The sequence below is a fragment of the Otolemur garnettii genome, unplaced genomic scaffold (assembly GCF_000181295.1).
Source record: "Otolemur garnettii isolate 467f Iridium unplaced genomic scaffold, OtoGar3 scaffold00059, whole genome shotgun sequence".
In the NCBI taxonomy this organism is placed as follows: domain Eukaryota; kingdom Metazoa; phylum Chordata; class Mammalia; order Primates; family Galagidae; genus Otolemur; species Otolemur garnettii.
The window spans coordinates 4,739,941-4,751,766 of NW_003852454.1; the positions used below are offsets into that span (position 1 = coordinate 4,739,941).

The 11,826-nt window shown below is 52.4% G+C and overlaps 1 protein-coding gene across 1 annotated transcript in view; it reads left to right on the forward strand.

Moving 5' to 3' along the window:
* The first annotated feature begins 2,259 nt into the window (after positions 1–2,259).
* STEAP3 (STEAP3 metalloreductase) overlaps positions 2,260–11,826 on the forward strand; it is a 41,081-nt gene continuing 31,514 nt past the window's right edge. The window contains exon 1 of the mRNA XM_012806888.2: positions 2,260–2,330. The gene's annotated coding sequence lies outside the window, so the exon portion shown is untranslated. The remainder of the gene's footprint in view (positions 2,331–11,826) is intronic.

Genomic DNA, 11,826 nt, shown 5'->3' on the forward strand with positions numbered 1-11,826 from the left:
GGAAATAAAGCAAATACGAAGAAGAGGGCTGGGGTGGTCAGGGTGGGCCTCCCAGAGACAATGACATAGCAAAGGCTAAAAGGAGGAAGGAGGAGCCATGGGGATACCTAGGGTTCAGGCAGAGGGAAAGGCCAGGAGCAGGGTCCCTCAGGAAAAGGGAGAAGGCTGGCCTGGTGGGACTGAGTCAGCAGAGGGGGAGACAGAGGATGAGGCCAGAGAGCTGGGAGGGAGTCAGTCACGTGGCCTCACAGCCACTGTAAAGGCTTTACTCCTGCTCTGAGAGCCAGGGGAGCATTTAGCAGAGAAGTAACAGGATCTGACAAACATCTTGAAAGAACAGATCAGGGCTGTGCTGTCCTTGGCAGAGGACACCAGAGGCTGGCCCATAGAAGGTGCTCAGCAAACCCCGGAGAGGGCTCATCTGCTTTGGGGAATTCGGCTGCCAAACTTCAGGAAATATTTCCTGAACTGTCACCCACACAAGACCCCATGCCAAGGGAGACAAGCTCACATTCAAGTCTTCCCTAGTCCAGGGAGCAACAGATAGGCCAAGTGCCAAAAGCCAAAGTCACGGGTCAGATACCCAGTCCATTAAGGTTCAGGGGTTCACTTCCCTCCCTCCTGTGCCTTCCAGGCCCCTCACTTTTCTCTAGCAGAAGTTTATGCTCCCTTTGGGATAATCCTCTGCAGACCTCTACCAGCCTAGCACGAGTGCATTGTCCATCTGTCTCTCTCTCTCCCAAACTCATGGGGGGCCTCACAAAGAGACTCACTGAGCCTCAGGGCTGCTGGAAGATCTCTCAGTACTTCCATTTCCCAAGCTCCCTCTCCTTGTGCCACTGGTTGATACTAACGGAAGATCCCAGTCAGGAAGAGCAGCACATGTGTGCTGGACACCATGCCAGGGAACCAAGGGGCTAGGAACCTGTTCTTGTCTCCTTCTTTGCCAGACCTGGCATCCCAACAGCACTGGGAACACACTGCCTGGCACTGTGGGGCACTGTGAAGTTGAACGGAGAAAGGATCTATGAGAACTGCCACAGCAGCCCCCAGAGGGAGGCTCTGGGCCTCAGGCCTGGCTGAACAGAGAGCTGGGGAGGGAGGATATCTAGGCAGGAGGAATTTATGAAACAGAGCTGCTCACTGAGAGGCCGTGACTGGTGGGAGGGAGGAGAGGCCCCTCACAGCAGCACTCCCTGCACAGAACTCTGCCTCTTCATCCCTACTATGCCCTTTGGGGTCCCTGGGGCTTATCTCCCCCACAGAGGCTGGCTTCCTGGAAAACAGGATTCTTAGACTTTCTAAGAATACTGTGAAGTTCCATATCAGGGACCAACAAAAACAACAAACAACCCAAAAATATTCTAGAAGGAGGGTCAGGAACACCTCCCCCACCTCCCTGCCTCCCAAAAGCTGAGTAAAGTTGGTGCCTCACTTGAGCATGAAGCCACCAAACTGGAAGGTAGGTAGGGCAGCAGGAATGCCACCCAGCAGGGAGCTGCTTTTTCAGACACTCAGCAGTTCTAGGAGAAAGGCCACCGGGCAGGTCCCAGTGGCTCATGCCTATAATCCTAGCACTCTGGGAGGCTAAGGTAGGTGGATTGTCCTGAGTTCACAGGTTTGAGACCACACTAAGCAAGAGCGAGACCCCGTCTCTAAAAAATAGCGGGGCGTTGTGGTGGGCACCTCTAGTCCCAGCTACTCCAAAGGCTGAGGCAAGAGAATTGTTTGAGCCGGAGTTTGCGGTTGCTGTGAGCCATAACGCCAGGGCACTCTACCAGGGTGGGCCTCTTCCTCTCACTTGCATTACACCCAGAGGGAGGGGTCGGGATCCAATCTGTTACCTTGGCCTCCTCCCACCCGGGAAACCTTAGCCTGCTACTTAACCTCGGTTATGAACTTGATGTAGACTTGAGATGTCCCTCAGGTTAAAGGAGGGGGTCTCTTGGTCCCGGGTAAGAGGCCATCCCCGGAGGAGTTCCGCTCACTTTCACGGAGTGCAGGGGACTGCAGATCAGGAAGTGTCCGGGCTGGCTCTGAACTCCCGCCTTGGGCCAGGGCCAGAGGATGGTCAGACGACAACGTCGCTGCCCAAACTGCAGGATTGGGCGGGGATCGAGGGCCTGAAGGCTCCCTGATTGCGGCCCGGAGAGTGGTGGCCCAGACGGATAAGCAATAGCATGCTGGCGGGCGGCCACCTCCCGGGCAGGTCCGGCCCTCGCTGGCGGGTGGGGCTCGGGGAGAGGAGGAGCCTAGAGCTGAGCCACTGCCTCCGCCAAGGACCTTCAGCGTCCGCCGCTGTTCACTATTCCGAGTGGCGGGCTACAGAGGTGAGTGACCCCTCCCCTGGTCCCCGCGGGGCTGTGGCCTGGGCCGGGTCCCCAGGACTCCCGAGCTGTTGCCCACTGGGTTGTGCCCTGCGCCTTCACTGAGCTAAGCGTGGGCGCCGTCGCATGTCTGGAGGCGACCTCGCCCACTGGGAATGAGCCACGTGTGGCCGGTGGCAGACAAGCTGGATCCTGGGCCCACCACCCGGAAAATCTCCCTTCCCTAGGGACCGAAGCTGCGTGCGCCGGCGGGTGGGCAGGGCAGGCGGTGGCAGTGTGGGAACCGGAGTCCTGAGCCCGGGTGCGGACGTAGGCGCTCCTCCGGATCTAAGTGCACAGGTCCCACGTGCCCCGCGGCTCTGGCCTACTGGTTGCAGGAGAAGGTTGGCAGCCGTGGGCGGGATCTTCCTGGTTCTTCCTTGCCAGGCCTCCCAACCTTTTCGCAAAGCAAGGCAGAGCAGGGACCCAGGTGCCCGACCTTGGTCCAGATGAAAGACGGGACTTCCCAGAGCAAAGTTCCCCCTCCCCCGCCCGCTTCTCCGAAATTTGGAGGCAGGCTGCCGAGAGAGGTGTGGCTGGAACTTTGATCACTCTGGGTAAGTGAATGGGAGGGTGCGCCGGCTAAATAAGTGTGTAGGGACCGGGAGGTCTGTCTGCAAGGAATATGCAGGTGGGTCCTGCTGGAGCCCTGGCAGAAAGCACTAAGAAGCTTCCCATGTACCCAGGGCCACCTCTAAGATGGCTCCAGAGTGAGGGTTCTGGAAATACCCCCAGGGTGTTGCTATCCTTCAGAGTGCAGCCAGGATATAATTAACAGCAAACATTTATTACACCACTATGCCTGCCAGGCTTTCCTGTTACAGATGGGGAAAATAAGCCCAGAAAGCTAGAGTATTTTGCAAGATACATAGGTAACCACAGTGCCTAAGTAGGATTTGAATCCAGATTTATCTGACATGGGGGTCCAGAGGAACCCACTAGTGGACAGAAATAGGCCATGTCCTAAGAGGATTCTGGCAGCCCAAATAATGCAATGCTGGGGGCGAGAATGTCCATATAACCAAAAGATCTCATCTGGGTTTGTCCCCTCAGTTACCTGCAAGGTTTGTCAAATAGATGCCCAAGTCCCACCTGCAGTTGACTGAATCAGCCAAGAGCCCTGGAGGACCTAGACTTGTCTTACTCCTTTCTGTCCCCAGTAACCTGCAGAGGAGCTAGCAAGGGAGCTAGCAAGGGGCCAGTGCGCAGTCAATGTCTGTTGGATGGACAGGTGTAGCAGGGCAGACAGGTGTAACAGGGGTCACTGTTGGGATCGTGAGAGGAGGAGAGTGCTTTCTGAAGAGGGCCTTGCATGGTAGACAGGTCGTCTCTGTGGACAACACAGGAGGAAGAAATGGAATTGGCACAGGGTGAAGCTGGCCTCATAGGGTTGAACTGCCTGCCCCAAGCTTGTTGAGGTTCCCAGGATGTAGCCTGGTCAAACTGGGACCACAGACATGCCCTCTCCAGCCTAGGGATGTCAAAACAGGTAGATTCCTCTCCTGTTCACATTTCCTGTTCTTGTCCCCTGGCCCTTCCCACCTTGGACTTATCAGAAAACAGGGTGCTAGGCTGGGCTTCAGGGGGGTAAAGTGAAAGTTTTTTTTGGCTTGGCACCTATAGCTCAGTGGCTAGGGCACCAGCCACATACACCAGAGCTAGTGGGTTCGAACCCAGCCCGGGCCTGCCAAACAACGATAACTACAACCAAAAAGTAGCCGGGAATTGTGGCAGGCGCCTGTACTCCCAGCTACTTGGGAGGCTGAGGCAAGAGAACTGCTTAAGCCCAAAGAGTTTGAGGTTGCTGTGAGCTGTGACACCATGGCATTCTACTGAGGACAACATGGTGGAGACTGACTCAAAAAAAAAAACAAAAAAGTGAAAATTTTTGTTTTTGTTTTTGAGACAGAGTCTCCCTATGACCCTTGGTAGCGTGCCATGGAGTCTCAGCTCACAGCAACCTCCAACTCTCAGGCTTAAGTGATTCTCTTGCCTCAGCTTCCCCAGTAGCTGGGACTACAGGCACCCGCCAAAATGCCCAGCTATTTTTGTTGTTGTTGTTGCAGTTGTCATTGTTGTTTAGCTGGCCTGGGCCAGTTCGAACCTACCAGCCGTGGCATATGTGGCCAGTGCTGTAACCACTGTGCTACAGGCACCAAGCCAAAAGTGAAAGTTTTTGACTAAAGGCCAAAGCCTCACACCTGAGCACTGGGTGAGGTGAAGGCAGCTGGCTGAGTGCAGGAGACAGAGCCTGACCCTCTTTACCCTCTTTACTCTGAGACAGAGGCCCTCAGCTCTCTGAACCTGTTTTTTTTTTTTTTTTCATCTGCAAAACCTTACCAAAGGCTTAGAACAGGATATCCCCCATTAAACAAAGACAATAATGCCTGGCTGGGAGTTAATTGTGTAAAGTCCTGAGTTTTAGGGCTGCAGTAAATGTCAGATCACTACTTCTTCCCTGGGTGTGAGTGTTAACCAGAAGAGGACCTTCCAGGATCATTGCCCATCTCATCTCAACTTCTCCACTTCTTTGAGAAGGTAACTGAGGCCCAGACAGTAGCCTCCATGTCCCCTTGGAGCTGGCCTTGGCTCCAAACTCTAGGGTTCCCATTTCTGTCTTTGCTTGAAGCCTCTCAGGCGGGGAGGAGAAGTTTGCTGCCTGCTTTATTCTCTGTCCAGCTGCAAATAAAAAACTCAGTGGGAGGGGTGATTTTCCTGCAGTTTGGGACTGGGAAGAGAAGCCAGCCACTCAGGGATGTCAGGCTCCCTGGCCTTTTAGCTGAGGCTGGGCCCACCCCTTCCTGCCCACCTCACTAGCATGGTGGCCAGGTCCTCCTGGGCAGGCAGGCCTGAGCTGAGTAAGTTAAGCACTCATGAAACTGCTTTCTAGCATCTTCAGGATGCACCTCTTGATTTAAAACGAGGAAGTTTGCCTGTTTAAGTAGTAATTAAAATCGAAGGTCAAGTTGGCCTCTTTCTTCCCTTCTGGAGGCTGGAAGGGCATGTGCCTCTTTTTTCACTCCTACTGCCCCTGCTAGCCCCATTCCAATTTGGGAGGCTGTGGAGATCACAGAACTTGGAGGAGAGAAGGCAAGGGGTGGGGGCAGGACACTTGAAGGAGTGCTCAAACATTGGGCTACCAAAGTCTCACTTCTTCCCATCTGCCCACCTGCCCAACAAGGCCTCTCACAGGTCCCAGAACTCTGCATGCTCCAGCCTATCAGCCTTTCACAACCTTGCCACCGTGTATCACCACCATGACACCTGAAATGACAGTCTTCATCACCGAGCATTCAGCCTCCTTCTGGCAGGCCCTGGGCCAGGCACATCATATATATGAGGTCATTTGTAATTTAAGACTCTTAGATGGTGGGGAGTGTTATTCTCCCAGCTATGTAACTTTCCCAAGGGCACTTATGACTCCAGCTTCTCCTTCTGATTCCAAACCTGAGACTCCTAACCACTATCTATATCCCTGTCCAAATTTTGCCTCATCACTTATTCATTCAACAAACGTTTACTGAGCACTAGCTTTATGCCAGGAACTTCAAGTCCAGCTGAATCCCACTTCTGGCAGGATGAGTGCCACTGTCATTCACCACCCTGCACACACCCATACCCTTCGTGGGTTTCTTTTTCTTTTTTTTTTTTTTTTGAGACAGAGTCTCAGGCTATCACCCTGGGTAGAGTGCTGTGGCATCATAGCTCACAGTAACCTCCAACTCTTGGCTCAAGTGATCCTCTTGCCTCAGTTTTTCTATTTTTAGTAGAGATGGGGGGGGTCTTGCTTTTGCTCAGGCTGGTCTCGAACTTATGAGCTTAAGCAATCCACCCGCCTCAGCCTCCCAGAGTGCTAGGATTATAGGCGTGAGCTACCATGCCAGAGTTTCTTTTTTTTTTTTTTCTGAGACAGAGTCTCAATATGTCACCCTCAGTAGAGTGCTATGGCGTCCCAGCTCACAGCAACCTCCAACTCTTGGGCTTAGGTGATTCTCCTGCCTCAGCCTCCCAAGTAGCTGGGACTAAAGGCACCTGCCACAATACCCGACCATTTTTTGTTGCAGTTTGTCTGGGGCTGGGTTTGAACCTACCACCCTCAGTATACGAGGCTGGCAGCCTACCCACTGAGCCACAGGCGCTGCTGAGAGTTTCTGAATAGCAAAGAGAGCAGTGTCAGAGAAGCCCAGGACCCATAGCTAATATGAGCTAGCATACACAACCAGAGATGTTCCCCCACAAACCTGAGCTGGAGGTATCCACTGCTATGCCTGCCGTCAGGGTCGATGGGTGACTGCCAGTCGTCCCAGGGGCAGAATGCTTCCCTCCCCTTCAGGTGTGGCTGGGGTCTCCATAAACACTGCTGAATAGATCAGAAGGAGCTGGTCACTTTAGCAATGTAGTAACAGGAGAATTACTGACACTCAACTCTTCCCAATGAGTCTGTCCTCACACATCCTCATAGTCACCTGGCAGAATAGGCAGCAGGTGAGCACTGATTATTCTGCAATCAGGCAGTAACTGACTCCTACCTCCAACTTCCGCTTATTGAGAGCCATGTGAGAGCTAAGCAAACAGCATACTTAAAAGCCTTCTTGAGCTATCAAATTAGAAGATTAAACTGTAAAAAAAACATACAGACCTAAGATTATAAAACCAATCACAGATAAATGCAAAGGGATTTGAGGGTTGGCTAATGGGCCTTCTAAGCTCTATGTGGGGTGGTGGGGGCTCAAAGTTGGGGTGCCAGGTCTGTGACAGAATGTCCTTCCCATTGCTGTAAGTATCTGATGCTGGCGAGATGACAGGCAGGCTGTGGGGAAGGTAGGTTTGTGATTTGTGGTGGGCTGGAGAGGGAAACAGCATGTCCGAGGGTGGGGGGTGAGGCCCAGTACAGTCATGGCGAGGGTCCCTCTGGTGATGAGCTTACTCTGGGTGTACAGCTAGAGGTGAGATGCCTGCAGGCTGGGCCCTCTAGGTGAAGCCCGGCCTGCACATGGCTGCATGGGGCTCACTGGCATCTGAGGGGGCTGTGCTGAGGCTTTCTGGGTGACCAGCTAGGCCTGCACATCGGTCAGTAGTGCAGTGACTGCAATGGGGGTGTAGGAGTCACCACTGTCCAGCGAATCAGACTCCTGGGGTGGGAGACCCAGAGCAGCTGTGGGAAGTGAGATAGGCCCTTTGCGGCTGGCCCTAGGAGATGGTTCCAGACTTGCCAGAATTAAGATGCTTCCTAGAAAGGGAAGGGAAGGAAGGCGACGGTGCTGGATCCAGCAGCCAAGAGCAGTGATGGGGGTGGGAGTGCTCCATCGGAAAGCCTTACCCTCCTGCTGTTCCTGGATCAGCAGGCCGAGGTTGGAGACCTTGCGAACCCCGTGCTGGAGTTCTGAAGTTGCTGCTTTTTTCCCTCCATGACTTTTGCCACAACTCTTCTGAACATCTGGTGGGGCTGTGTGTGGAGTTCTGAAGGGAGGGGGGTTCCAAGGTCAAGGGAGCTGAGGGTGCAGCTGAGGTCTCAGTGAGAACCACCAGGAGCAGGGGTCACAGGTGACCTGGAGGCCCCTGACCTGCTCACACTTTGGAAGCCTTGCTTTCCTAAGGAAGTGTGGCTTCTCCAAGGGGATCCAGACACTGCCCAGTACCTTTGGCAGGAACAGAGTCCTGAATACCCCTGCCACGCCCATCGAGGACTCCGGGTCTGCGGCTGCCCAGAAACCTGCCGCTTAAGCTCCCGGGGTGATTCTTACCTACGTATGAATGTCAGAGAGCCCTGTGGGCCCAGCAGATACCTACTAGCCTCATGTGGGCAGAGCACCGAGTGAGGGGCTGTGTGGATGTGCAGGAGTGGGGGACACACGCCCTCAACTGACTCTGCTGAGTGACCATAGAGCAGCAGTGCACCAAAGGGAGAGGTCATGTTTGTGGGCAGTGAGTGCTCACGGCAGAGCAAGGAATGCTGTACCCAAGAGCAGCTCGGGGTGTGTGTGCTTGGGGTTCCACATTCACTGTTTTACTCAGTTGTCAGACCAGAGAGGGAAAGCAGCTTGCTCCCGATCAGCTGCTGAACTGAGTTCACACCCAGGTCTGTCTAAACAGATCCACCAACACACCTATTTCTCTGAATTCAGAGTGAGGAGAGATTGGTGGATAGGGGAGCTATGGGGAGCTGGCAGCTGCTCTACATGCACACGTGCTTGGGCTAGATACTGGGGGAAGAGGGATCTGGATGGGTCAGGAGGATGTCTAGGCTTAGGGTAGAAGTGATGGTATTGGTCGATGTGAGGGGTCAGGAACTGGAAGAAGGGGTGGTGGGAGGTCAGTCTGAGCTGGGCTCAGGGGAGATTTCGGAATCTAATCCTGCCCAAAGGAGTTCTCACACTAGTAAGAAAGACAAGACCCGAGAGGCCACAGGAGTCAGAGAACTCTGCAGCCCTGTTTGGGCTGTGGGTATAATAGGATAAATTTGCCCAGCGCCTGGTGGTATGTGTTCTAGTTATCAAATGCCCAGGATTACTTAAAGCTGTTATACACCAAGATCATTCCAAACAAGTTGAAAACAATTGAATATGCTTGTCATTAATAATAGATTTAGCATAGTTTACTTCGGTGATGCCAAAGCCTCCAAACATCCAGCCTCCTCTGGGCTATGGGAACAGCCTCCAGGTCAAGTAAAAAACCATCACAGCTGGCAGAAATGTGCCCATGACTCTGGTCCCTGCTTTCCCCTTGGGACAGTGCTGTGTGGGCTTTTCTGTCTGTCTTCCCACCATGGGCACTGACTCGCAAGTAAAGATGACAATGAAGCCTTTGTTAGTACAAAATGCTGAGAGAATTATCACTAAGCCAATGACAGCCACGGTGATGGCAATAAATTTCCTCCACAGAAATTGATAAACTGCACTTTCTACAGCCATTATGTTTGTCTTTGTATCCTGAAGAGTAAATGCCTCTCTCTCTCCCCCCTCGCTCGCTCGCTCTCTCTCTCATGTGTATGCTTGCACGCGTCAGATGACATTTATTCATTTTATGCATCCTGGGTTCTGGTCGTCCCGCCTCAGTTCCTGTAGCAAAAAGACTTGAGTCTGAGCCACTAATTATCACCAGTGAGGTTTCCTCCCCAAACAGGAAGTATCAGCCCAGAACTGCTCTCTGTCAGTGCACTCTCTAACCAAGCATCAGTCACCACTCCCCGCCCAGCCCTGTGGCCAGGAGCTGGCGCGTAGGCTGAGGGAGACCAGCACATCTGTCCAAATCCCTGACAGGTCCCTTGATTTCTGAAAAACCAAAAGTCAGAATCAAAATCAGGCTGTCCACAGACCGGAGACCTGAGCCAGAGGGGTGGCCCAGATTACAGAGGAGTTGTCAAAGGACTGAAACTTCAGACCCTTCTGCCAGCCAGATGTCACACCAGCCCTGATGTAAGTGTGGTTAAGCTGCAGACTCAGGTGACAGGGGTCATGTGCGAGTCCCTCCCACCAGTTCCACCAGGTCCTGGCCTGCTGGAGTGCGCCCCTCCAATCTCTGGGAAGTCCAAAGAATTGAATGCCTCCTGGGAGCTCTGCTGCCTTGGAAGTGGCAGGATAATGGAAGAGTTCAGGATAATGAGGTTCTTAAAAGAGAAAATGGGGAATGTTATCTTCTGCATGTTCTCATGGCCCCCTTTTAAGTCAGGAGCCTTTTCAAAGTAAAGGGTACAAGGACCTGTCATACGCAGTGCCTTTAGTTGTTAGTTCAGCAGCTTCTGGGTTCCGGGGTGTGTGTGAGTTTTTAAAAAAGATGTTAATGTTTATGATGCATTTTTGTGACATGCAGCCTCCCGAAGGTTATAAATTTTACTGATCGGTCACCATTTCTGCACTGGTTTGTCACAGAACTGTTGCTGCAAGTAATTGAACTGGATTTTTCTAGAATGACTTGAAAACCTAGATGTTTGTAAAAGGCCCTATAAATTATTCATTCACTTTTATTTTGCAAAGTGGTGCGGTGATAAACTTCTTTTCTGTCAGATGAAATTTGCACGTATGTGTATTTGTGTGCGGCTTGGCTGATGAGTGTGCCTGAGCTTTTGTAGGAAATTCTCAGCCTACCTTTTAAAAATATAATGATTTTTTTATGATGTCTAAATAGCGATTCCAGGCAGTATTACAAGAAATATAACAGTAAATGTTTGTGACTCCATCAGAAAGGGAAAAATGCCCACAGAGAAAATAGAAATGCACCAATTAAGATGTATGTGGCCATAACTGAGCTTTTAACCCCTGATTTGAACTGGCATCTTCTGTCCTCTCTTCCCTCAGGTCAGTTTTGGGAGGCCAGGGGTGGGATAGGGAGACAGACCTGAGGTGGGTGGAGCCTCCTAGACCCTTAAGACTAAGGGCAGCTGGTAAAAACAAAGCCTAGGTGGAGGCTGTGCTACTGTGGTTGGGGCTGGGACAGAAGGCAACTCAGATTTGCTGAAACAGCCTGAGAATGAGACTGGAAAGTGTGAGTTGGGGAAGCTCAGAAAAACCCAAGAGGAAGGGCACAGACAGCATCAGAGTCTGGTGCTGACCAGGTGACCCGCTGTTGTTCATGTCCATGGCAAGGCACCTCGGCCCTTACCACACTGGATCCAGCTGGAAGACAGAGGCCAGGTGGGATTAGAGCTCAGTAGATCCAGGGCAGGTAGGAGCCAGCTCTGGGCCCGAGAGGCAGTCTGGGCCTCGATCTTCTTACCTGCAAAGTAGAAGTACTGATAGCCTCCTGCAGGTCGTACCCTTGGGACACACCCACAGGCATGACCTCCAGCCTCACCTCACAGGCGCTTCTTTGCATTTGGCCCCCGCTTATCACAGCTGTGCCCATGCCAAGTCCTTGCTGGCTGCTGGGATGTGCCTATTCAGCACCTCTCCCTTGGACTCACGTCCTGGGGGAGGCCCGGGATCTCTACTGCCCCATGGGGCAGTCATGGGGCTAGAAGGAGAACTTCCCAGAAAGCTGCCTTTAGTTGCATAGCAACTGCCCTGATTTGAACTTACACTGTGTATTTCAGATCCATAATATGGGAAAGACATTACAGAAGCTGTTATTCATTTTTACTGACTAGGAAATGTTAATTATTTATATCCACAGGTGTTAGTTTTAATATTAACATTAGCACATGGGGAGAGGTGAAGATTATTGGGGGTAGGGCTCTGCCACTATCTACCCCCTTGGACCTCAAAGGGAAGGTATGCACCATTGTATGCCAGCTCCATACACCAGGCTTCAGAGGTATTAGAAACTTATGGTAGGGGGTGGCGCCTGTGGCTCAGTGAGTAGGGTGCTGGCCCCATATACTGAGGGTGGTGGGTTCAAACCCAGCCCTGGCCAAACTGCAACAAAAAAATAACTGGGCATTGTAGCGGGTGCCTGTAGTCCCAGCTACTCGGGAGGCTGAGGCAAGAGAATCACCTAAGCCCAAGGAGTTGGAGGTTGTTTTGAG